General features: G+C 42.5%; 1 protein-coding gene across 2 annotated transcripts in view; it reads right to left on the bottom strand.

Annotated features, from left to right (window-relative positions):
• LOC130296566 (myosin light chain kinase, smooth muscle-like) overlaps nucleotides 1-24893 on the bottom strand; it is a 105398-nt gene extending 80505 nt beyond the window's left edge. The window contains exon 1 of one of the 2 annotated variants that reach the window (XM_056548225.1): nucleotides 24835-24893. The gene's annotated coding sequence lies outside the window, so the exon portion shown is untranslated. The remainder of the gene's footprint in view (nucleotides 1-24834) is intronic. The other variant, XM_056548227.1, reaches the window with a different exon arrangement.
• Between the last annotated feature and the right edge of the window lie 885 nt (nucleotides 24894-25778).

Below are 25778 nucleotides of genomic sequence, written 5' to 3' on the forward strand. Positions count from 1 at the left end.
AAACATCGGAATCAGTCTGATCCAAAAACTGTTTATCATTCTCCATACCAAAGGTCTGTACATAAGGCTAGATATGACTACAGACATATTTATGATTTTATGTGTTTATTCTAATCACTATTTAATTTACATATGTTTTACAGATACCCTTAGTGCCCCCTGCGCTTACCAGGGTTATGTTAACAGCTCATCTAAGGTTAAAGGGGTACTCTGGCTGTACGACATCTTGCGGGGACCCCCGCAATATTGCATTCAGCATCCACCTCGGGGAGCAGCACGCTGCGCTGCCAGCTCAGAATCTGCCGTGCGGGGAGCTGCACACCTTGGGTCGTCACACGGCAGATTCTGAGCTGGCAGCGCAGCGTGCTGCTCCCCGAGGTGGATGCTGAATGCAATATTGCGGGGGTCCCCAGCAGTCAGACATCTTATCCCCTATCCTTTGGATAGGGAATAAGATGCCTTAGGGCCGCTGACAGCTCATGGACAGGAGCTGGCACTTCCCATTCAAACCATGTCTGCTCCCAGGGAGTATTTGTACACAATCATATTACCTATTGATAGCTGAAGGTCCAGAACACTGACTCTGTCCCCTATTTTAGGCTAATTATGCATTTGCCACTATTCCAGTATACAATCACAACCACATAGACTGACAGTTTCAGTTCTTAAGTAGTCTCTGCCCTTTATGAACACCGCTCCAGCTTCCCATATCGCTCTGGCATCATCTACCACCTACAAGATGCAGGTTCTGTCCCGCCCCTTACCAACACCGTGCCGGCCGCTCATATCGCTCCGGCATCACTTACTATATCTGATTCAGGCCCTGTCTTATCACAGCTCCGGCCCGGACTCGCATAGCGTTGTCTCCCTATGCCCATTACTCTGCCCCCTTTGCACTACACGACTGCCGTGCATATCGCCTTGCATACCGGATGGCAATCTGAGCTAGCGCAGTTTCCTTATCTTCTTGTGATTCTGCTCTAACTCTCACTATACCACCTATGTTAATCATAAGAAATAAAATTTTATCTATATGGGTATTGTAGGTATTTTTTTTAAATAATCCATTGCTAATGATTCATATAAGTTTGGTCATTTTTATCTTGCTTTTAGCCTTTCCTGAACTTCATCTCAGCCTGTATGGCTATTTGTGAATACCCAGATTGATGTAACCTTTCTAAGGGTGCTTTCACACCACGTTTTGTACTTACGGTTCCCGAATACGGCTGGGAGGAGGGGGCGGGGCTTAATCGCGGCGCCCGCACTCAGCCGTATTCGGGAACCGTATTTAATGCATGTCTATGAGCCGACCGGAGTGAACTGCAGCCTTCGGTCGGCTGCGTTTTCGGCCGTATGCGGTTTCCCGACCGCAGGCAAAAACGTGGTCAACCGCGTTTTTGCCTACGGTCGGGAAACCGCATACGGCCGAAAACGCAGCCGACCGAAGGCTGCGGTTCACTCCGGTCGGCTCATAGACATGCATTAAATACAGTTCCTGAATATGGCTGAGTGCGGGCGCCGCGATTAAGCCTCGCCCCCTCCTTCCAGCCGTATTCGGGAACCGTAAGTACAAAACGTGGTGTGAAAGCACCCTAATGTTGTGTAACCTGTTTTGAAGCCTGTGGATATAAAGAGATCTGATTCCTCTTGATTTTATATGCACTTTAAGCCTGAAGAAGGGCCCGATCCAGGCCAGAAACACGTTGGTATGTGCTCTAATAAATATTTTACAATATATACTGGTTTATGCCGCAAGTTACTTCATCTTGGACCGGATCCAGCTACTTCAGTTCCTATTTTCTAATGTTCATTTATCTATCTAACTGGATCAGTTGCCTCTGGGACCAGGAGGAACGTAGCTGCAGGACCCGAATCATATACTTTTTACACGCTTACAGATGTTGTGCTCTCAGCGCACCTCAGCAGGGTGAGTGGACTTAGTCTTCAAATAATTTTATTGGTGTATTTTACTCATTACACTAGGGGTGCGTGTCTTTTCTTTTCTTTAATTTATGTGTTTGGTACCTCGAAATAAATAAATAAATATTGGAGGAAGTGGTTATTAGGGTCAGTAAACAAGACAATGCCGGAAACCTCTCTTCTCACACTTACTGAAGACTATTTTGTTATTTTGATGTGGGCAAGTAAATAAGGAAATACCACAGCAACTATTTTCACTGTGATAAGAGATACATCCCCTCATTTTTACTAAAGCGGGGGGGGGGGGGGGGGGGGGGAGGGAATTGTCTCTACTGCCCCCACATCCTCAACAAAATCAATTTACATTAATCTCTCACGATACACCTATTTGCTTGACCATTTTACAGTGAGTGTGTACTTGCTTTACGATAGCTGTAGTGTAGCTTACAGCCACAATATACACATAGGAGGCACATGTATATCATTAATCACCATGACAATCTCCTTTACCACAGAGGACTTCAATAAGGAGGATCCTGCATAGCAGAGGCTTTCTACGCTTATCTCAGCTATGCCAAACCCATTACACAAACACAAACAAAGGGGCAAGCTTTGATGCAGAAGCAGAACTGGGAACTCCTGTTTCATTCACCCCAGGAGACAAGAAACCCTACACTACTGAGACTCACAGGGAACAGAGCACCACAGAGAAATGTAAACAGGGATCCTCTATGGTGGGCACATCTGCATTGGCACTCAAGTGTCTGACTTATGTATTCCTTTTGCTACATTGTTGCATGGAGACAATATTTATATGTACATATTACCCTCTGGCAGTGTTTTTTTTCCATGCAAAATTCTGTTTTAGAATGTGAATGGCAGTGATCTCCCAGCACATGACACATGCATGACTAGTATCAGCAACAAAAAGGCTTAAAAGGGGTCCTTTTTTATCCAACTGGCGCCAGAAAGTTAAACAGGTTTGTAAATTACTTTTATTTAAAAAAGCTTAATCTTTCAGTACTTAGCTGCTGTATACTACAGAGGAAGTTGTGTAGTTCTTATTAGTCTGACCACAGTGCTCTCTGCTGACACCTCTGTCTGTGTGAAGAACTTTCCAGAGCTTCTCCTGCATTGAACAGTTCCTGGCACAGAAAGAGATGGCAGCACAGAGCACTGTGGTCAGACTGGAAAGAACCAAAACTTCCTCTGGAGCATACAGCAGCTGATAAGTACTGGACGGATTAAAGTTTTTTAAAACAGAAGTAATTTACAAATTAGTTTAACTTTCTGGTACCAGTTGATTTGAAAACATTTTTTCTTCCCTCTAGTACCCTTTTAAGGGTGTATTGACATGCGGCAGATTTGTAGCAGAAATATCTGACTGTTCTGTACAGCTAAAAGCAGCTTGCTAAAATCCATGCACATGATTGGTTCAAGAAATGTACCAATTCATATCACAGTTTTTTGTCTCGATCTGTGCAATTTTGCATCAAAACAGTAACCTGAAAGCAATGTGTTAGGGGTTTTTAGGAGATGAGAAATCACACCAAGTACATGTCACATTGACAAGTGCAGAAAAGCTCTTAGTAAATTTTATCATACATTTCCAGGAGGAGTAAAAGAGGGACAGCACAATTTAGAGTTCAAAAGGTGCATTCACACATGCGTTTTTTTTCTGCAGCTAGTTTTGCTACCCATTGACTTCATTCTGTCTTTATTATGCTATAAGATTATTTTAATTATTTGGGGGATAGAAATAATGCATCTTGATGTAGCTGTTGGGAAGTGACTGGCACCCACAGAGGAGAGGAAATCCTTGTGAACGGTTATAGAAATACTATGTATCCCTTGTACCATAAGTGACTAATGACTGTGTGCTGCAGTTAATATATGGAATATTAGGCTTACACAAACACACATCTGGCTAGTTACAGAGGTTTAAGCTAATAGTTGTTAATCTTTCACCTGTGGTATTCAGGACCTGAAGCTGGCATGTGTATGCATAACTCACATACTTGTGCACAACAGGACAGAATTGTTACAAGGACACATTTCGGCACGATAAACTGATCACTGGCATGCACTTTTTTTTTTTTTTTTTTTTTTTTGGAAATCCTCAAGTAGCTCATTCTTTATCAAATATTGGTGAATTTTTAATATAATGAACTCTGGGCATGAGTAATCACATTAAGGGAAGAGTTGCACATCTTTAATGTTACGGATGCGCTACTAGCCATCCCTAGAGTGTATACCTCCTGCTGTGCTTATGTGTCTGCTTTTGTCTTCTCGTAGCAGCAGTCCGCCACTATGAGCAGACACACAGTGATCTGCGAGTCGTCGTGCGCATTCGTATTGTACTCAGACATTGTGGTCGCTGTGTGTCTGCTCATAGTGGCGGACTGCTGCTACGAGAAGACAAAAGCAGACACATGGGCACAGCAGGAGGCTCACTCTAGGGATGGTCAAATATGCTGCGGATGCGCTTCGTGTCACCCTATTCTAAAACCAGAGGAACAGAACAAAAAAAAAAAAAAAAAAAAAAAAAAAAAAAAAAAAAAAAAAACATATCCAAACATACAGTATACCAAAATATAAATTCATACCCCAGACAAATGCGCAGTATTAGGACATCTTCACACATAGTATTTTTCTTAAGGCATACGATTGGATTTCTGCCATATATTTTAATCTTTTTTGTCATGCAGCCTCATTCGGTGTAATTTACCCTTTATACATATCTATCAAAGGGGCCTGGGGTATATATCTGTAAGATAGTATAGGAGAATTATTATCATAATATATATATATATCACCACCTTCACAGGTAACATTCCCTAAACATCAGTTTCAGTTACGGAGTCTCAGTCATTGATTGGGATTTAATGCCAAGCCAAAAGTCACCCTAGAAGGGAAGAGGACCCATCTGCAGACAGCACTGTTTCAAGGTCATTGCCACATGTCAGTACAGAGCAGGGTGTTCTGGCTTGGCTGATAAGAGGCCTGTTGATTAGGCAAAAGAGATAAGTATTTACCCTAGCCTCTAATAGATACATAACCCAGACCCCTAAATTAATTAAAGTGTACCTGTTTGCAAAAACATTTTATAAAATGTAGATAATACTATATGAATATTTGTAATAAAATTTTTTTTTTTTTTAATATATTTTAGGGTAAAAAAATGCTGTCCCTGCAGCTATTGCCTGTGTGTCTCTCTGAGGAGACAAAATACAGGAAGTGAGGGCAGGACAAGCAGGACTCTGTGCAGGCTCCTGGTTTGTCAATCAACCTGCTGTGTGAGCTGGGAGCGTGTCAGAGCTTTACTGCACAGAGCTGCGCTTGCCCTCAGTGCACAGAGCCCTGCTTGTCAACCCACTTCCTGTATTTGGTCTCTTCACAGGCAATAGAGTTGGAGACAAAAATCTACACTTTTTTTTTAACCAATGTATATTACAAGTATACATATGTTACTATCTACACTATATAAAAAGTTTTTGCACCCAGCTATCTACCGTAGAGAGGGATCTTGAGAGATGGTCGAGGGGAACGTTTACCTGGGTAGGCAAAACCAATATCCTCAAGATGAATATTCTCCCCAGGTTGTTATACCTGTTTCAGACAGTGCCGATTGCTATCCCCGCCTCATACTTCCGTAGGCTTGACAGGTTGTTTACTAGGTTCATCTGGGCCGGGCGGCCGTCGAGGATATCCAGAAGAATTTTGATGAGGCGATAGCAGGCGGGTGGACTGGCGGTCCCAGACTGTAGAGCCTACTACATAGCAGCCTCTTTGGCACGATACCTGGACTTCCTCCACGGCCGCACGACCAAGAGTTGGGTGGGTCTGGAACTCTGCGACGTGGGGCCCCTAGTCTCGGCCTTTCCCTGGCTCCCGCAAGACACAATTCCACCAACCACCCTCAGAACCCTGCCTTGGGTGTCGAGGGAACTTTTGATTGTACTGCGGCTCTGCCTGCACATCACTGGTCTCCTGACACCTGATGGCCCCCTCACCCCCTTGTTGGGGAATCCTCGCTTTCCGCCGGGCCTCACAAGCTCCTCTTTCCTAGGGCTGACCGATCCCCCGACCCTCCCCGAGAGTCTTCATGACGGGGACGCAACTACGTGCATATACTGAACTGGTACCTGACCACTTACAATCCCCCGCTAGATACATGCAATACATGCAGCTCAGACACTTTGTCAACTCTGATGGAGATTCCCTACATCTGAGTAGGCCCCTCTTGCCCTTTGAGGTGCTGTGCACTTCCACTTCCCCGATCGGTCTCTCAGATATATGGCCTTCTGCTTGACGCGATGGCCCAGGAGCCACCTCAATACACGGGGGCGTGGGAGGTGGAACTGGGCGCTACCTTTGCGGCCTCAGACTGGACAGCAGCATTCTCCCTCTGCCATAAAATGTCGATCTCCTGTAGGGCACAAGAGACAAATTATAAAATCATCTCTAGATGGTACAGAGTGCCGACTGTTCTGAATAAAATGTACCCGACGGTGTCGGCGAAATGTTGGCGATGTGGGGGAGATGTGGGCACCATGTCCCACATATGGTGGTTATGTCCATCCCTGGGCCCCTTCTGGGTGACAGTAGTCTCGCGCATACTCAATATTTCTGGGGTATCCTATCCCAATGATCCTAAGGTTCTGCTGTTGTAGATTCTGCCGTCATCCCGCTGGACTCCGGCCAAAAAACTAGCATGCTTCCTGTTGGTAGCGGCCAGGTCGGTGGTCCCCTGGCGCTGGAAAAATGGACAACCGACCGTTATAGTGCGATATGGGGCCCCTGGCTGACCTTCCTAGAATCCCCTCTATACAGGATTGATTGAGTTGAGGGGATGGTGGGCTTCTCTTCTCCGGCTACAGCTCTTGGCTCATACACCCCTAGCTTTCATTCAGTTTCTGTTGGACGAGTGGTTTGGTCAAGATCAGGTCAGTGACATTGTTCCTGTTTTTTCTTTATTATGATTTGTATTTGTTTTCTCTCCTTGTTTTCCCTCTCTGTTACCCCTTTCCTTCTGCCTTCTTTTTCTGTTCTCTCTGTATGGAGCTCCTCTGTCTGCCCGAATCCGGGCTCCTACTGACAGAGCTTCACTCTCACTCTTTTCTTCCACTCTCTTTGTGCTCACAACTTACTACGCACAACTGAGAGCGCACATCCTGACCTTTCTGAAGTAACACTCCCGAATTTAGCATTTACGTGCCTGCTGTATATTACGGTTGGATTGTGTTCTCCTGACTGATTATGTTGCTGACTTTGTAATGCACAGCCCTGTTTTTCTGTCTTTTACAACCTTTAATAAAGTTGTGTTTGAATATTAAAAAGTTTTTGCAAATGACAAGTGCACTTTAAAATGCAGACCATAGTGAGAGCAGTCCTCCAGCTCCATTCCCTCACATTGAAGCCACAATACGCCATCAGCCCCTCCACACAGGAATCAAGCAGTATGACTGAGCCCCCCAGTAGTCACAGATCTCCCTCTAGTCCAGCCACATAGTATTCACAGCACCCAGACCTAGTCATGCAGAAATCCCTATAGAGTGACTTTCTAGAGATGCCCAGACCAGTTGGCCGCCCACAACTACTTCCAAGTCACATAGAACCAATAGGTTTGTGTAACACATCAGTATGTAAAACCCCAAGGGGGTAAAAACCGAATACGGTGTATGGTTAAAAATATTTTATTGAATAATACATAGGGTATGCATACAAAATCAGTACACATAAATAGATGTTTTATTAGAAGACAAATCTATAAGTTAAAAAAAGGGGGGTACTGGGGGAGTCCTGTTTCATAGCCCAGATAAGTAAGTAAATAGAATAAGTATATAGTATAGAGACCTGGCTCAGCTGTGTAAGGTGCTGGTGCTGTAGTGCAAAAAATATGTAATTGGAACTGAGTGCAAGGAAACAAGTGCTAAATCAATCCGTATGTAAATAAAGTACACTCACATGCTACATCCATGTAACGAAAGAAACAAGTGACTGCCAATAGCATCAAATACCATAAAAATGGCAGCAAACTGGCAGCAAATATCGTGAAAGTAGTAGCAAAAAATAAAAAATAAATAACTGTGCAAATAGTGTCAGTGAAAGTAGCAGCCAGTATACAGATAGTCAGCTTGTGATTGTGCAAATAGCAATAGTGCCAGCATGTTAGGAATGGGCTGTCCTGTTCTATATAGGGCTCAGGAAAATGGCTGCCATGTGTTCAAATGCGCATGCACGCATCACTGAACACAAGAGGCCACAATGATAGTGGCTCCACAAAGATGGCCAACTATCATACATACATATATACATATACATACATATACACATACATACATACATATATATATATATATATGCAGTGAACCGGACCGAAGTGAAAAGGGACAATGTGATGGGAGAAGGATACGACATAGTAATGTGAAAAGAGGGAGGGAAGAGTGAAGGACATGTATAAATAAATAAAAGTGAAATGGTATAAAAATTGGTAAAAATTGTGCAAATGGTTGTTGGGAGGAAGAGGGGAAGGGAGCTGAAAAAATACACTAAGCTAAAGTGGCATTGAGATTGGAAAAAGTGACAGAGAGAGAAACCATGTAATAGCTACAATGCTAAGAGGATAGCATGCAAAATAAAATATATAGTTAGTGCAAAAATGAATATTATAGTACATAGAACAAGATAGTGGCACAAGAGTATAATACAATAGATAACACAAAGTGGGGTGAACACTTGTAATAATGGAGTCCACATCTATATAACAGTGATATAATAAATAGGCCAACATAAAAAGTGGTATAGCATGCATAATGATGGGGGGGCCCCCTAAGACGATAGCGATTGTGGATAAATGTATACCTCAAATCAACACAAGGTATGCGCGCATATGTATATATAATATACATGCACATGCAGACCAAGGGGTATTAAAGAAAACATGAAGTAATGCAATAAAAGTGTAATTGTGAATACAGAAATATAAATATATATTAAATGAGGGGGGAGGAAAAAAAAGAAGAAAAGAAGAGAACAGGACAACAGGATATAAAATAGGGGTATTCATGACGTTCAGTCCAGATACCCAAAGAATCTGTAAGACAATATAGGAGATTTATCTGTAAGATAAAGGAGAATAAAAAGGAACACAACGATACTGACACACAACACTACTACAGACGATACATAAAATAACTAATTTAGAAGGAGTATATGCACAGTGTTTGCACTTCTACAGCACCAGCACCTTACACAGCTGAGTCAGGTCTCTATACTATATACTTAGGGTACGTTAACACGAGCGGATTTCCGCAGCATATTTCGCTGCGGATCCGCTGGTAAAGGCCCGCTCTATGCTGTCTTTACATGTGCCTGCTCATAGCGGCAATACGCCGCTACGAGCAGACACACGGCGATGTGCGAGTACGCCACGCACATCGCTGCAGGGCGTCTGCTCGTCACAGCGTAATGCCGCTACGAGCAGGCACATGTACGACAGCATAGAGCGGGCCTTTACCAGCGGATCCCCAGCGTAAAATACGCTGTAAATTCGCACATTTGAACTTATCCTTATATTTCAATTTACTTACCTATCTGGTCTCAGAGACAGGACTTTCTCACCCCAGTACACCTTCTCACCCCCCTTTTTTAACATATATTTATGCCTTTTAATAAAACATTTATATGTACTGATTGAATTATTCATAGGGTATGCATACAAAATCAATCAAATATTTTTAAAACATACACCATATTCGTTTTTTACCCCTTGGGGTTTCACATACTGGTGTGTTCCACAAATCTATTGATTCTATGTTTAAATGTTTGTTCTTGTGAACCCTCCAACTTATTTTGTAATTATTGATTTTACTAGAGCCTACATATAGGAAGGACAGTCTTTGTCGGTACTTATATTCCTTTCTGTTTTTTCAGATTGGTTTTCTTTTAGTTCTTACCTTTGGCCTTTTACCTGGTGATGGACTACAGAAGCAGAGATGCTATGTGGTTAGAAAGAGCCCAATATATGTTCGAGGATCCACACCAGGAACAGAATCACCACAGAAAGAAACTTTGAAAAAACTATGAAAAACCTACTAGATAAAGGGACATGAATTTGGTGGAATCGTGTCTTTCTACAAAAATATCTATCTAAAGGCCTTCTGCCTAGGGGGTTACGCATCCAAGTTTTTCCCTCCTATCCCATAGAGGACAATGAGCTGAAAAGGAAATGGGAAGATGCGTGCAACAAATGCTCTCAAACATTCTTGGAACTTTTGATCTCGCACCATAGCCATACTTTGGAAACACTAGAACGGGAACTAGAAGAAACCCAGGCTAATCTAACCAGGGAATGTTCCAAGACAGAAGTAGAATCCTTCAAAGAATTAGATGACAATCTAAAAAAAGAGATAAAGAGATTCAGACAATGAAAAGCAAAAAAAATACCAACGTGACTCGACTGATGCCCAAATGAACAGAATTTACAGTGGCATCAGAATAAGATAGGAAACCTTAAAAGAACTTCTTCCGTGGCTTCAATGGCATCCACAGGTGTGGACTCCACAACATCATCTACCTACGGACAAAAGTTCTATGGGAGAAAGAGAAAAATGGAATACGGCAATACAGGGAGATGGAATATCAATCCGTGAGATCAAAACCAAGTGAGTACAAAAATAAATTAATCTCCCTGACCATGCACTAACATAGGCTCAAACCGAAGTACTACGCCTGGGGCTTACTTTTTGCCCCTCCACCAAGTTTGATCGGTTAAAGATTTACAGCTATTTGCTCTGCTAGGACTGACCGGGAAGCAGTACAAACTTTGGTCGAATTAATGGAGGAACAGAACCACAGGACAAAAGGTAAGTTTCCCAAATCCCTTCTGCCTGAATTCAAGAGTTTCCCACAATTAGCGCAATTCCCAGAAATTTACTTGTTAAACTTGTCTCACAACAGTTTAACCAAATTCCTGAAACTAGAACAAAAGGACAACCTGACGTTTAAACAACAACAGGCATTACGTGAGATGCAGTCCTTGAAAGACACCTGATAAGGGCAGCAATGTAGTACTGTGGCCCTTTAAAATGTATGAAAGAAATGTTCCGACAACTGAGAAACAAAGTGCTATAAAAAGATTACTTTTAACCCCACCACAGCCTTCCTTACTGAACTACAAAAATATTTTAAGTAAAGTTCTGGAAGAAGGCATTTTATCAGCAAAACAGATGGGAGGCCCTTTTAGCAATGGAATCCACCGTGGCCTCCATCTATTTACTTCCAAAAATATACACAAAAATGCCCTCTGTTCACCAGGGAGACCAATTGTCTCAGGTTGCGGCAATTTATGTGAACCTCTATGTTGGTTGATCGATCATCTCTCTTCCATTGTAGAGACTCCGACATCATTTTTAAAGGATACTAATGACGTTTTAAGAAAGCTGGATAACTTACAACTGGAACAGCATATGATCATAGCAACATGTGATGTCGAAGCACTGTACATTTCTATTCGGCACAGTGACGGGATACAGGCGGTAAGATTCTTTTTAACCTACAGTTCTTTGAATCCTGATTTGTGTGACTTTAATAATAGCCTTTGAGTTCATCCTTTCTCAGAATTTATTTATTTATTTATTTATTTTTATTTTTTTGATGTTTAAGGAGGCCCTCTTCCTGCAGCTCCAGGGCATGGCAATGGGGGCGGCTTGTGCGTTCTTATATGCCAATCTGTTCTTGGGGCTATGGGAGAGGAACATTTTTATTTCGGATCCAATGCCCGGTATTGAGAAGATACAATATTGGTGGAGATATGTAGACGATATCCTCCTAATCTGGCAGTGACCAGTTGATGAACTTGAGAATCTGAACCATAACAATCTGAACATAAAACTAACATCGAACATGGGGGCCTTACATACTGAATTTTTGGATGTTAAAATCTCTAAGGATAACAAGGGTTTTCTTGTCCACAGATCTCTTCCGCAAAAACACCTCTTCAAACACGATACTTCATGCAAGATCCGGACATCCACGCCACCTAGTGAACAATATTCTTAAAGCTCAATACTTAAATGGGCACTGTCAGATACAAACACTTTTGATATATTGTAAAGCCTGTATAACCAATAGGTTTTGCAATTGTTTCATAAGAAAATGTTCAGTATTTCATACTGAAAAAGCCAGTCAAACAACTTCCCCCCCCTGCCTGCTTGGACGCATACTAGACCTGCTGTGTCCATGCGTCATCACCTACGTCATGGACACACTTCCTTGATTGTAAATATTGGCTACTTAACCACTGATCAGGTACTTTTTGAAATGCCTCCCCAAAAAAAACCTTCCATGACCTTTAGAAGGTCCAAGAACATTAAAGACACTTTGATCCACAGTTATCACTGAGGGCCCAATCAGGTCCAAATCTTTGGATCAAAAGGACCAAAGTGGGGGACTTTTACCTGTAGACAATGTGTTGCATGCGCCAATATAGAGAAAAGTACCACCTTTGAGAATGCCAGCAAAACAAGAACGTATAAAATGACACATCATATTGATTGCACAACCAAAAGGGGTTACTATGTAAAGTGCCCATACAACAAAATCTATGTAGGTCTCACCACTCGGGAGCTCTGTAGACGGGTGAGAGAGCACGTTCTAAATATTAGAGCAGCCAAAAAGGGTCCTGACCCCTTTTGTCAGAAAACTTTGGCTAGACAATTCAAAGAGTACCACAATAGTGACCCTTCCTTGTTGCAGGTTCGAGGCATCGACAGAGTTTACGCTGGTGCGCGGGGTGGAAACCGGAAGAATCTCCTGGCACAAAAAGAATGTAAATGGATAGAAATCTTGGGTACCAAAACCCCCGCTGATCTAAATCAGATTAACAGCTTCGTCTCCTTCTTGTAAGTATGTACATCTCTTTTTTCTTAATGTTCATGGCTACATACGTGTATATACAATTTCATGTATATATATCTATGTACCCTCACTTTGGTTTGGTGCAAATACATACAAATCCAGCATTTTTGCTCACACTTTTTTTTTATTTTTATTTTTATTTTTTTTTTACATATTTCTATGCCCATTTCTTCTTTTATTATTTCTTACCCATTATTCATGATCCCTTATTTTACTCATTCACCATTTTTTATTCTATTTTCTACCTTTTACTTATTTTATATTCATTTTTGTATCCCCACCTATATCTTTATATTTTTATTCTCTATTTTTTCTATTTCTCCACTTTATAACAGCTTCTGGTTTTTAGTCTCTGTTTGTTCTCCATCTCTTGGGTACTTGCTATCCACTATGGGGGAGATTTATCAAAACCTGTGCAAAAGGAAAAGTTGCCCTGTTGCCTGTAGCACCAGATTGTTTCTTTCATTTTTAACAAGGTCTCTAAAAATGAAATAAGCTAATTTGTTGCTATGGGCAACTTTTCCTTTGCACAGGTTTTGATAAATCTACCCCTATGTGTATTAAGGCATACTAATATTGTCTATCCCCACTAAACAGTCCCAGTTTGGTGCACCCTATGTACCATACATACAATATAAAAAAAAAAAAATTCTAAATATATATATATATATATATATATATATATATATATATATATATTCACACAGGCAGCAGGTTTCAAACGTCCAAGAGGGCGTTTTATTTAAATTATTTTAGGCACAAGCATAGTGCAACAAAACTAAAAAAAAAAAAAACTAAGCCTGTCCGGCTCTAACTAAACATCCGGATACCTCACTATCCTAATGGGAGCCTAATGTCTGGCCCCAAGCAAACTCACAAAAATGTCAATAGAGGAAGGTTCAGACCTTATAGGTTTGAGCTGCAGTTCTGGCTGTGGCTGCTTCTCAGTCTCTCCAGCAATCAGCCCCCAAAGCCTCACCTGAGAAGACCTTACATTAGGGAAACCCGTAGAGGACTAGGGGTGTGGATTGGAGTATTCTCACTTCCAACCTGTCCTCCAGTCCAGGAAATCCAGCCCATGTAACAAACAAAAAATAGCCCCAGCAGACTATGCTCTGCTAAAGCAACATAACCTCCTTGGTTTCCTATATTACCATGTCGCATCCTTCTCTCATCATTGTCCCTTTTCCCTTCGGTCCGGTTCACTGCATATAAACACAGTATGATCATCGGCCATCTTTGTAGAGCCATTATCACTATGGCCTCGTGTTCAGTGGTGCGTGCATGCGCATTTGAACACATGGCGGCCAATTTTCCTGAGCCCTATATAGAACAGTATGGCCCATTCCTAACACGCTGCTTAACAGCAGGTCTCGCGATGTCCCGTATGTGGAACCGCAACACGCCCATACAATCGACAGCGTCTGAGGTCACGTCCGACACGTGCTCAAACAACCAGCAGCATCTGAGGTCACGTCCGGTCTCTGCTCCTTCACAGATCAGGTGTGTACCTGGTTTTCTATTGGCACAATTACTATATAAATACTATGGCATCCCAGGCTGGGGCGAGTCCTGTCTTCTCTACATGAGCTGCCTAGCTGTATACTGGCTGCTACTCTCGTTCGCACCATTGCTATTTGCACAATTACGAGCTGTTTATCTGTTACTGGCTGCTATTCTCACTGGAACTATTACTATTTGCACCATTTGTATATTGGCTGCTGACACCATTGCTATTTGCACAGTTATTTATTCTTAGTTTTTTTGCTGCTACTTTCACGATATTTGCTGCTATTTGTTGCTGCCATTTTATGGTATTTGATGCTATTTGCACTGTCACTTGTTTCTTTCGTTACATGGATGTAGCATGTGAGTGTACTTTATTTACATACGGATTGATTTAGCACTTGTTTCTTTACACCAAGTTCCAATTGCACACTGTTTGCACTTCTACAGCACCAGCACCTTACACAGCTGAGTCAGGTCTCTATACTATATACTTATATTCTATTTACTTGCCTATCTGGTCTCCGAGACAGGACTTTCTCACCCCAGTACCCCCCCCTTTTTTAACCTATATATTTATGTCTTTTAATTAAACATCTATTTATATGTACTGATTTTGTATGCATACCCTATGAATTATTCAATAAAATATTTTTAACCATACACCGTATTCTGTTTTTACCCCTTGGGGTTTCACATACCTATTTTTATATCTATGTTTAAATGTTGGTTCTTGTGAACCCCCTAACATATAGGAAGGACAGTCTTTTTGTCGGTACTTACAAGTCACATTCAAAGATGCCATGCCATCTGCTGGGTGAGTTTACAGATATCAGTTTTATTTCACTTAAAAAAAAAAAAATTAAAATAAATAAATGTATAGCATCCTATCCCCCCCCCCACCCCAAAAGAAAAGAATATATATCAATGCATGAGATTTTGCTAAGCTTTTGGTGCAGAAATGATGCAGTTTTTCTGCATATCCACCTGGTGTGAGAATACCCAAAGTGACAGATTTTAACAGGTTTTCACTGCAGAATTTACCCTTTTAATGCAGAAGCAAAACCCAGAATATCTATACCAGGTTCCCAATACATAATGTTCAGGAGATCATGTCTTCTGTAAATCTTTTACCCGTTCACACTATAGAATTTCCGAGTGGAGTAAATTCCACTCAGAAATTCCGAAGCAGAAGCCTTACATTGTCTCTAGAGATGAGCGAACTTACAGTAAATTCGATTCGTCACGAACTTCTCGGCTCGGCAGTTGATGACTTTTCCTGCATAACTGAGTTCAGCTTTCAGGTGCTCCCGTGGGCTGGAAAAGGTGGATACAGTCCTAGGAGACTCTTTCCTAGGACTGTATCCACCTTTCCAGCCCACCGGAAAGCTGAACTAATTTATGCAGGATAAGTCATCAACTGCCGAGCAGAGAAGTTCGTGACGAATCGAATTTACTGTAAGATCGCTCATCTCTAATTGTCTCCAATTCTGATGCACCATGCACGTTGCAGAATTTCCAGACTCCACCTAAGAATTAATGTGTTCATTCCGCGGAATTCCGCTCAGACTGCATTGCAGTCAATGATGATGGAGCGTGTCTGCGCAGTAATAGTGCCGTTGGATTCCGTCCGTGCCCACTGCAGACTGATCAAACTCCGTAGTGTAAACACAGCACAAGGAACTATGGAACCAATCCCTGAGGAGGTGAAAGTTTCACATCTCTCTGTATAATGCTCTGGTTGTTTTTTTGATCTATACATACAGTACATCTGAAAGAACAGATCTTCTGGATGGGATATTAACCCTTTGAGGACCATAATAAGGTGTCCCAGTACAGGATGATGCGGCCCCGTACTGTCCTCCTGCCCTGTCAGGCAGAGTCCTTGCATGTCCCCAGGGCCCCCCTTACAGTTCACCATGTTGTACATAGGTTTTGTATATATAATATACTGTTGCTTTAATGTTTGGATCACATGATTGTTATCCAGGAGGCTACAGAGACCAGGTGACCCCAAAGTGACCTATGGGCTCCTTGCACAGCCCCCTATATAACCAGGGGAGGGGCTGCAATCTCTCTCTTAGCACATTGCTACTTCTGCTGAGGTCCAGTGTCTGTGTCCAGAGCATTGGAGGCCTCAAGCCTAAAGTCCTGCAGCCACAAGACGGTCATCAGTAAGTAAAGTCATCTTATTGTCAGTCACCATCTCTGTCAAGTCAAGTTAATCTGTAGTCACCGTGGCCTGCACTAAATTCAGTCTAACTACTGCAAATCCCAGCAAACCTGCAAGGTCCCCGTGTCACTCGTCACCTTCCTGGGATATTTGGCTGTACTGCAAAGACTATATTACCTGTCTTGCGTCAGTAAAGCTGCCATTATCCTTAATCTGGCGTTGGTGTCTTCATTACCCCTGCCTAACCCAGGATCAGCGGTATTACCTTCGGGTGGTTAAGGCTAAACCACGCCCTGGTGTCACAACAAATAGGTGTTAATACCATCTGCCCTGCATCTACTCTGCACCTCACACCCAGAGACCACAATAAGATTACCGTCATCAATATAAAAATTATTATATTTATTTCCCTTTAACAATAAAACCATTTCCACACGTGTCATTTTGGGGGGAGGAGTTATGATTCGGGACAAATGTGTCCCTATGGTCCTCAAGGGAGACAAGGTTGCAAGCATTGTCTGTTTCTGCAACTTTAATTGCATTTTACAATGAATTCTAAAGAAGGTCATAATAAATTGAGTCAAATTCTGCTACTCAAACTATTTTGACATTTATTCAGATACTTGCTCGAATTTCAACGATAACATGTATTTATGTACAAATGCTAACAGCCTCATGGTAGGCCAAAGCCAAAAATGTGTGCATCAAGGTACTGTCACTGTCTCAAAATGCTAAATCTCAATATGCGATAGCCTAACTGTTCAGGCTATGATAGTCAGAAAATTAGTTGTGTGTCTGTGTAACAAAGGTGCACGTTACGTGTCACAGACGCTGTCCGTGCGATTTTCATTCCCATGGTTGGCACACAGAGCACATTGTTTGCGTCGCTTCTAATCATGGAATATTTAGGCTTTGGTGCTGGAAGGACACTTTGTGAACTTCTGACTGGCGCTGACTGAGCTTTTCTTTGTCTGTTGGAGTATCCACCCATCAGACTCCTTACCATCATCTGCCGATATTCCAGTGGCGTAATTGCTTTGTACTCTAGGTGCCTCTCTTCATTTGCTTGTATACAAGTGCAGTCACTGGTTTACTGCAATATCTAGGAGGTCAAAGAAAATCCTCAAATAAAACTAAATTTTTATTTCCGCTCTGTCTCATAGGACACTTTCTTCTGATCCATCTGGTCCACACCCCCGATGTACTTGTTGTCAATAGTAACAAGTGGTTGAACATGAAATATGCAGCTTTTCTGCACATGCTGCCTGCCTTCTCAGCACATGCATCATATCATCCTTTTTGCATGTAAGGAAATTTGACAACAGTGTCACTGATCTATTGTCCATCCATTTTACACTTGTGACGCCATTTGTACTCATAGGCCCAGATTTATCAAAGAATGTCTCCGGTAGAGCTATTTTCCCACATTTATTTGGGTGGTGGGTTTGACTAGCGTGCATCTTATTTATCAAGATGGTGCAGCAGGATGATGAATTTTGATGATGCATTTTGCGCAGCTCTGCTGTGGTGGGAAAGCTCTACCACATACACTTTTTCTAGACGCTTGTGAGGGAGGGAAGTAGACACTTTCCCGGGTCCTGAATTTGGTAGGTTAGGTGTTTTTAATTTAATTTCACAGAGCTGCCGGGACATTTTTACTTGCATTTTAGACGCTACAAATTTGATTGCGGTGTCTAAGGGGTTAAAGCCGGGCATCACATGATTGGTGATGTCTGGCATTAGAGATGGTTCCTGGTGGCAGATAGCCGCCAGGACCACCCAGCTATGACCAGTGCTCAGCTCCTGAGCGCGTGTCATAGAAGGGGATTGGGACGCTGTTGTTCACAAGAGGTTAAAGGTTGAATTGCAGAAGGTAGAAGTGATTCTCACGCCTACTGGTAGGTGGTGTAGCTTTGTGCCTGAAAAAGTACCTTTGCGCACAAAAATAGCGACTTGACAAAAGTCGCAAATGATAAATTCGTGACCACTGCATGGTCAAAAAGAAAAAGTTCTACGGGTAGGCAAAAAGAGTGAAACTGTCTAGATCAAAAGACGCTAAATATGCTGCTTGCACCTGAACTGCGCCAAAACAGACAAAAAAATGCTCTAAAAGCAATGATAAATCTCCCCCATAGTATCCATATCTCCTTGTTTCATTTCTTAGATAGATGATCTTCTGTAAACATCTCGTATTGCAGCAGTGGAGGATTTAAAAAAAAATTGTCGATGAAAACCACTTTTCCCACAGCAGCCAATCACAGATCAGCTTTCACTTTACCAGAGCTTGTTAGCTGAGCTGTGATTGGTTGCTGTAGAAAAATCTCTCCACTTTTTCTCTCACATAGCTTGATGAATCTGGGCCATTATCTTTATTGCTATTTCTTACTTAGCATTAGCTGTATGCGTGTGTACTGTATTGTCATGCTGAATGAGTTTTATCAGTTGCTGTTGAGAACCAAGAGGTAAAACTGTACAATAACTGAAAAACTGCTTTTTTAATCCACGGTCCCTAAAGTTCTACAGAGCTCAGATGAAGCACAGGTTGAATGACTTCTATACCTGTCCAAAGTTATTTGATAAACAACTCTTTAACCCCTTAATGCATATGGACGTTTATAAAACACATCATACCTGGTGGGTCCCTAATAAAAGTTTGAATCACCCCCTTTTTCCAATAAAAAAAAACTGTAAATAGAAAACAAACATATGTGGTATCGCTGCGTGTGTGAATATCCAAACTATAAAGATATATTGTTAATTAAACCGCATGGTCAATGGTGTAAGCGCAAAAAAATTCCAAAGTCCAAAATAGCGTATTTTTTGTCACTTTTCATGCCATAAAAAAAATTTTTAGTGTTATTTTTCGAAGGTGATGAGGAAAAAACGAAAATGCTAAAACTGAAAAACTCTTCAGTCCTTAAAAGGGTTAAGGTATGGTCCGTTGAGGCCCATAGGGACATGTGTGTCCCGGAGCAAAAAATGTCATCCAAATTGGTTCAAATGATAAAATCTCTCAAAAAACCATTTGTTGTTGTCAAACACAAGTCTATTAACAAATATATCAGATGATCCAACAACATCTGACTATTTAGGTCACTTTTTATGGAACGCCAAAAGCAGCAATTTTTTAAAATATTTTTTTAAAGTTTGTACACTCCAGTTGCTGTGATTAAGCCATTTCATGAAATACAGTAATTGGCAAAAAGCTAAATCCATTTGTTGATAACTAATATTTTGACAAAAAAAATAAATAAATAAATAAAATAAAAAGGATTAAGTTCTTAAAGGGGTACTCCACTCCTAGACATCTTATCCCCTTTCCAAAGGATAGGGGATAAGATGTCAGATCGCAGGGGTCCCACCTCTGGGGACCCCCAGGATCTCGGCTGCTGGACCCACCTGTTGCGGCTTCTGGAAACTCTGGAGGCTTCGGCTCCTGACCACGGTGACGTGAGATAGTGATGTCACGACTCTGCCCCTGTGTGACTTCACACCCCGCCCCTCAATGCAAGTCTATGGGAGGGGGCGTGACATCACACGGGTGCAGGCCGTGACGTCACAATGTTCCGGCCCAGTGATAGACAGTAATCAGACCCAGAGCGTACACACTCCGGGGACTGATTTTATCGGGGGCGGTTTGCAAGATCACGGGGGTCCCCAGCGGCGGGACCACCACGATCAGGCATATTATCCCCCTATTCTTTGGATAGGGGATATGATGTCTACGCGCCGGAGTACCCCTTTAATCAGATGATACAGGCAATTAAAACATGGGACAAATACATCCCTTGGTCCTCTCAAAGGGTTAACCTCAGTTAAGACACAAATTTACCAAGGATTTGCTGTGGATGGACGATCAAGTCTACAGCTGAAATTCTCTTTCTAATGTAAACATTAGGGTTTATGCACATGCTTTTTTTTTCTAGACTCTAAAGCAATTTCCCATTTCCTCATCCACTTTGTCTTTCAATAGCTCTGCTTGCTGTCTTAAAGCCTGTCCTGAACTAGTTTGGTTTACAGCTGAGGTTTTTGCGCTGTCTTGGGCACCAATGCATTTCTGAGCGGAATTCACAGAAAGAATAAAACATTGACACCGGAATCAGGATGTTTCTGCCGCAGAAATTCCGCCCTGTGCCCAACACAGCAGAACCCCATTGAAAACAATGCAGAATTCCGACGGACATTCCGCTGTGTGAACATACCCGTAAATTGGTTGTCCAGGAGTTAACACAGAGCCAATTTCTTTACAAAACAGCACCACACCTGTCCTCCGGTTGGGTGTGGTATAACATTTGGCTCCATTCAATGGAACTGAGCTGCAAAACCATGCATGACCTGAGAACAGTTGTGGAAGACATCAGCTATGTTTTTTTAATCCCCAATAAATTATAGCAAAGGGGGTTCTATTGCATCAATGTCCCAGTATAGGAACACCATACAAGTAATAAATCAGTACATCTTACACTGTTAGAAGACTGCTGGGGGGAAGAAGCATGCAAAATATGCATTCAAAATGTTTGCTGCTTATTTTCTGAGCAGAAAGGTGTGCAACAAACATTTTCATTGTGTATTTTGTAGACGTTTTTGGAGGCAGATTAGACTGGGGTTGCTAGGGAATTTTAACCATGCCAGGGGTCACAAGACCAAAAATTGTGCCAGTGCACCAGTTAATCGTAATCAATAGAGTCCGGACTCTGTTGCTTTCAATGGCTTAACAGGGTCACCTAGTTCGGGGCGTATGTGCTTTTTTAAGCGAACTTTTCAATCTGCTGAAAATAGCACATGCTGCCCGAACAGAATGACTAGGTTTTTGGCGGGATACCAACGGATACGGCTGAGGGGTGCACTAATGCAACTTGAACCTAGCCTGAGGTAACTGAATTAGGTGCGTTGCGACACACAAGTGGCCACGACTTGACAGCCTCAAAAAAAAATCAATTGCCTGGGCACACTTGTGGGTCGCAACATGACCCCATTTGATCACCTTAGACGCAGCACAGCGCGATCATTGCAGTGTCACACAGAGATTTTTGGTCACGGGACCAGTCACGGCCAAAATTTCGGCATAGCCCCTACTGAGCAGGGTGCAGATGGTATTACAATGACAGTATGGTGCAGAGTGAGAGGATGCAGCGTAACCCCTTGGCAGTCCTGTTGCCTTGCTGGGACTTGTGGTGCTTTCACCAAATGAATTGATACTGACTTGAGAAACTTGTAGATTGATCCAGGTAGCTAGGGTTCTGTCAAGGTCTTGTAGCTTCCTCCGCCAGGTCATGAACTTCCACCGTGCGGGTGATCCTTGCAGAATGACCGGATTGAATAAATTTGATCTGGGCCTTCCCTTGAGGCTTCTACACACAACACACCTTAACCACACTGTGGCTCAGCCGAAACTGGTCTCGGGCAACTTCTTCCCCCACTAAAACCATATGGGGAAAAATGTAGGGGCTCCCATTGGCAGGCAGGGTCACAAGAGGTTTACACTGCTCCTCTCTTAAGGGCACAGTAACATATAAATAACATACATGAGAACAACAACAAGATTATAAAAATATATTAATTCTTGATAAAGTACAAAACATAACTAATAGAACAGTGAGTCTTTCAGTGGGCCCAACTCCTATGCTGCTGGTCTGCACGAAGCAGTCCGAAGCCACAGGACAGCCTTTGGTGCTGGGACACTACACCCATGATTTTCGAAACACACACACAAAAACATTATAGAAACAAAAGGCTAATAATATGGTGTTGAACGATCAGAAACTGAGGTCTCTAAGCGGTGCCCAAAGGGGTCCGGACTCTCTATGGAGCACCTTTCATTCTGACCTGTGAGCACATATTTTACCACCATGATCTTCTCACAAGTATCTAGGGCAGTGGTTCCCAACCAAAGTGCCTCCAGCTGTTGCAAAACTACAACTCCCAGCATGCCCATGTCCGGGCATGCTGGGCGTTGTAGTTATGCAACAGCTGAAGGCACCCTGGTTGGAACACGGTGATCTAATCACCATTACTTGTTATCTCTACTAAGATTACCCCATGTCAACATCACAACACAAACCGCGTATTGTTGCGCCATCACCTGTAGGCGTCTTTATAACTATGAGCAGTATATCATACCCATAGGTCTATACATAATCATGCCTATGCATCCTCCAGAAGCATTGTATGTTATTCTGTGCAGGTGTATTCACCTGACGTAGCTCACAGCGTCTCTTTCTGTTTGTTTTCTCACGAGGCGCCACTGATCAACAAAGTCTGGGTTACACAATGATAGTATCAAAACATCAGGTAACTTGTTCTAACGCATTGGCCTTTTATTTGTCTACATAATTTGCGAAACTACAACTCCCAGCATGCCCGGACAGCCGAAGGCTGTCCGGGCATGCTGGGAGTTGTAGTTTCACAACAGCTGGAGGCACCCTGGTTAGGAAACACTGGTATGGAGGTGCATAGGAGCTTACCACGTTTTTCAAGTACGGTTGCCGTATAAGTTTTCATTATTGAAAACGTATGGAACCGTATTGAAAACCGTATACATAAATAATCGAAATCCGGATGCATCCGGTTGTGGATGGTTTGCTTGCAATACGTTTTTTTTCCCATACTCGAAACCGTGGTTGACCACGGTTTTGTCTCTGGTTTAAAAACCGTACTGCAACCGCATACGTTTTTCTTTTTTTTTTTTTTTTTTTTTTTTTTTGAGGGTTAATTGACCCTCAAGTGAATGGGGTGGCAGCGCGCATGTGAGATAAGACTTCCAAACAGTCACGACCAGTGATCAGGACAAAAAGGACAGCATGAACACATCCTAATGGATGTTGATAATCCTATATGACATGCGCCTCACAGCCAAATTGCACCCTAAGGGTGCGTTCCCACCTGGCGTATATGCAGCATATTTCACACTGCCCAAAATTTACGGCAGCAGCAGGAAATACGCTGTGTATTCCTCGCTCACTATACACACAGGGCTTTCCGGCAGCAGCCCAATGTGTGTAGTGAGTTTTGGAGGCGGAGCCGCGCGTCACAGTCACGTCGGCACACGGCTTCACCTCCAAAACTCACTGCACACATAGGGCTGCCGCCGGAAAGCCCTGTGTATAGGGAACAAGGAATACGCAGCGTATATCAAGCTTCTGTGGCAAATTTTGCGCAGCGTGAAATACACTCCGTATACGCACCCTTAAGCAGTCATGCAAGTTGCAGACAAACTGCAAAATGTCTTTATTGCCCGACCAAAATTACCATATAATGGTAGGTCCACGTTGTGTTCCTGCCCCCCATTAAATGTATCCATCTGCATCCCGCCAAAAAGGATGCAGATAAATACTGCTAACGGGTGCAGCGGACCCCATTCACTTCTATGGCTAGACTGAGTCACATCCTTTTCAGATGTATGCGCTATTTTATGTGGAATCAACAGCGGGGGCTATTGCGCTCTTGTAATAGCGCATACATCCCAAAAAGGGTCACTAGGTGACTCAGTTTCGGCCATAGAAGTAAATGGGGTCCGCTGCCCCATAGAAGTAAATGGGGTCCGAGAACGGTATGCTGGTGTATACTGATAATGGGACCTCATTGATTTCTATGGCCTAACTGAGTCACATAGGGGGAGATTTATCAAAACTGTGCAGAGGAAGAGTGGTGCAATTGCCCGTGGCAACCAGATTGCTTCTATTTTTTATTTTTACAGGTTTCTTTAAAAATGAAAGCAGCAATCTGGTTGCTATGGGCAACTGCAGCATTCTACTTTAAACAGATTTTGATACATCTTCCCCTTAGTGACTTCTTTCTAGACAAAAAGCACTATTCCAAAAGCCCCTGTTATGAGTCCGCTTAAAATGGCGGTTGCATTCCAAATGGAGTCACCAGGGGTGATTCAGTTCAGGCACAGAAGCGAATAGGGTCCACTGCTCCTGTTAACAGAATACATCAGTATCCCATTTTTCGGTAGGATGCAGATGGATAGGATTAATGGGGCAGGAATACCCTCAAGAGTATTTGTTGGCATCCCGTTCCTGTCCCTTTGTCTAAGTGCACACTCACATGGTACACATGCTGTTTTTGACCACACTACTGTATACAAATAGGGCAGGCTTTATAATTACCCTTTAGTAGAGCTCTGGCCTTAGCATTCACACATGAAACAACAGAATTTCCCTGAACATACGTCGCCTTATATTTTTAATCTTGACGATTGCTCTTCCATACCAATTCAATGCAATAAACGCACCCACCAACATACACCCAGCTGTAAATGTTACAGGGTCCTGGATAGTCTACAAAATCATAAGAATAACAGAATTATTTACCAGCATAGTGCAGACAGTCTGTCTCTGAGGAGCCGCTGTGCAGGTGCAGGCTCCTGAGATTTGTCTGGAGGGAAACCTATGAAGATCAACCAGCTGAGACTAATGGAGGCGTCTGCTGCTTGTATCTGATTAGAAAGATTGTGAACAGGAGGGGACATGGTTGATCTTATGTTGCATTAAAATTCCTATATGAGGGTATGTTCACACATGCGTATTTTGCTGCAGAGTTTCTGCTGCTGATTTCCCTCCCCATTGATCTCAGTAGGTAGGAAGGAAAATCAGCACCAGAAACTCTGCAGCAAAATACGCTTGTGTGAACGTACCCAACACTATTTTAGTCGTATCACACTACCATAAACAGGATGCCGTTGTATACTTTTAACGGGAGAAGCAGACCTCATTGCTTACTATAGCCAAACAGAGTCCTCTAGTGGCTTAGTTCGGGATATATGCGCTATTTTAGGAGGACTCCATGCGTGGTTGGCTTTTGAGTCCGCAGAAATAAAAATGCATACGCATGACTCATTGATGCCAATTGAAATGAATGGCATCCGCTGCGCTGTATTACTGTTTATGTTGGCATCCCGTTTTTGGCAGGGTGCCAACAAAACATCTGACGAGAGGTGGTAAGGCAGTTTGGACCAAGCTAGGTTTACACTAGGTTTTGACTCTCCATTACAGGTATCTGTTAGCATAACAAGTCATGTGATTCTTTTATCATGTGGCATCATGTGCTATTGAAGAATTAGGTGTTATTTGTCCATCTATGGATGATCTCACACTGTACCCAATCCACACAGTATTTTGGTATGAAAAAAGTCAAAAAATTCCATCTGGAAAAACAGCCGTACCATTTAATGTCTCCAAAATCATAAACAGTTTAAAAAAGAAAAATCTCAAACAGAAAGAAGAGCTAGAAAAAAAAAGTTTGGGGCATTATATAG

The sequence above is a fragment of the Hyla sarda genome, chromosome 12, assembly GCF_029499605.1.
Source record: "Hyla sarda isolate aHylSar1 chromosome 12, aHylSar1.hap1, whole genome shotgun sequence".
In the NCBI taxonomy this organism is placed as follows: domain Eukaryota; kingdom Metazoa; phylum Chordata; class Amphibia; order Anura; family Hylidae; genus Hyla; species Hyla sarda.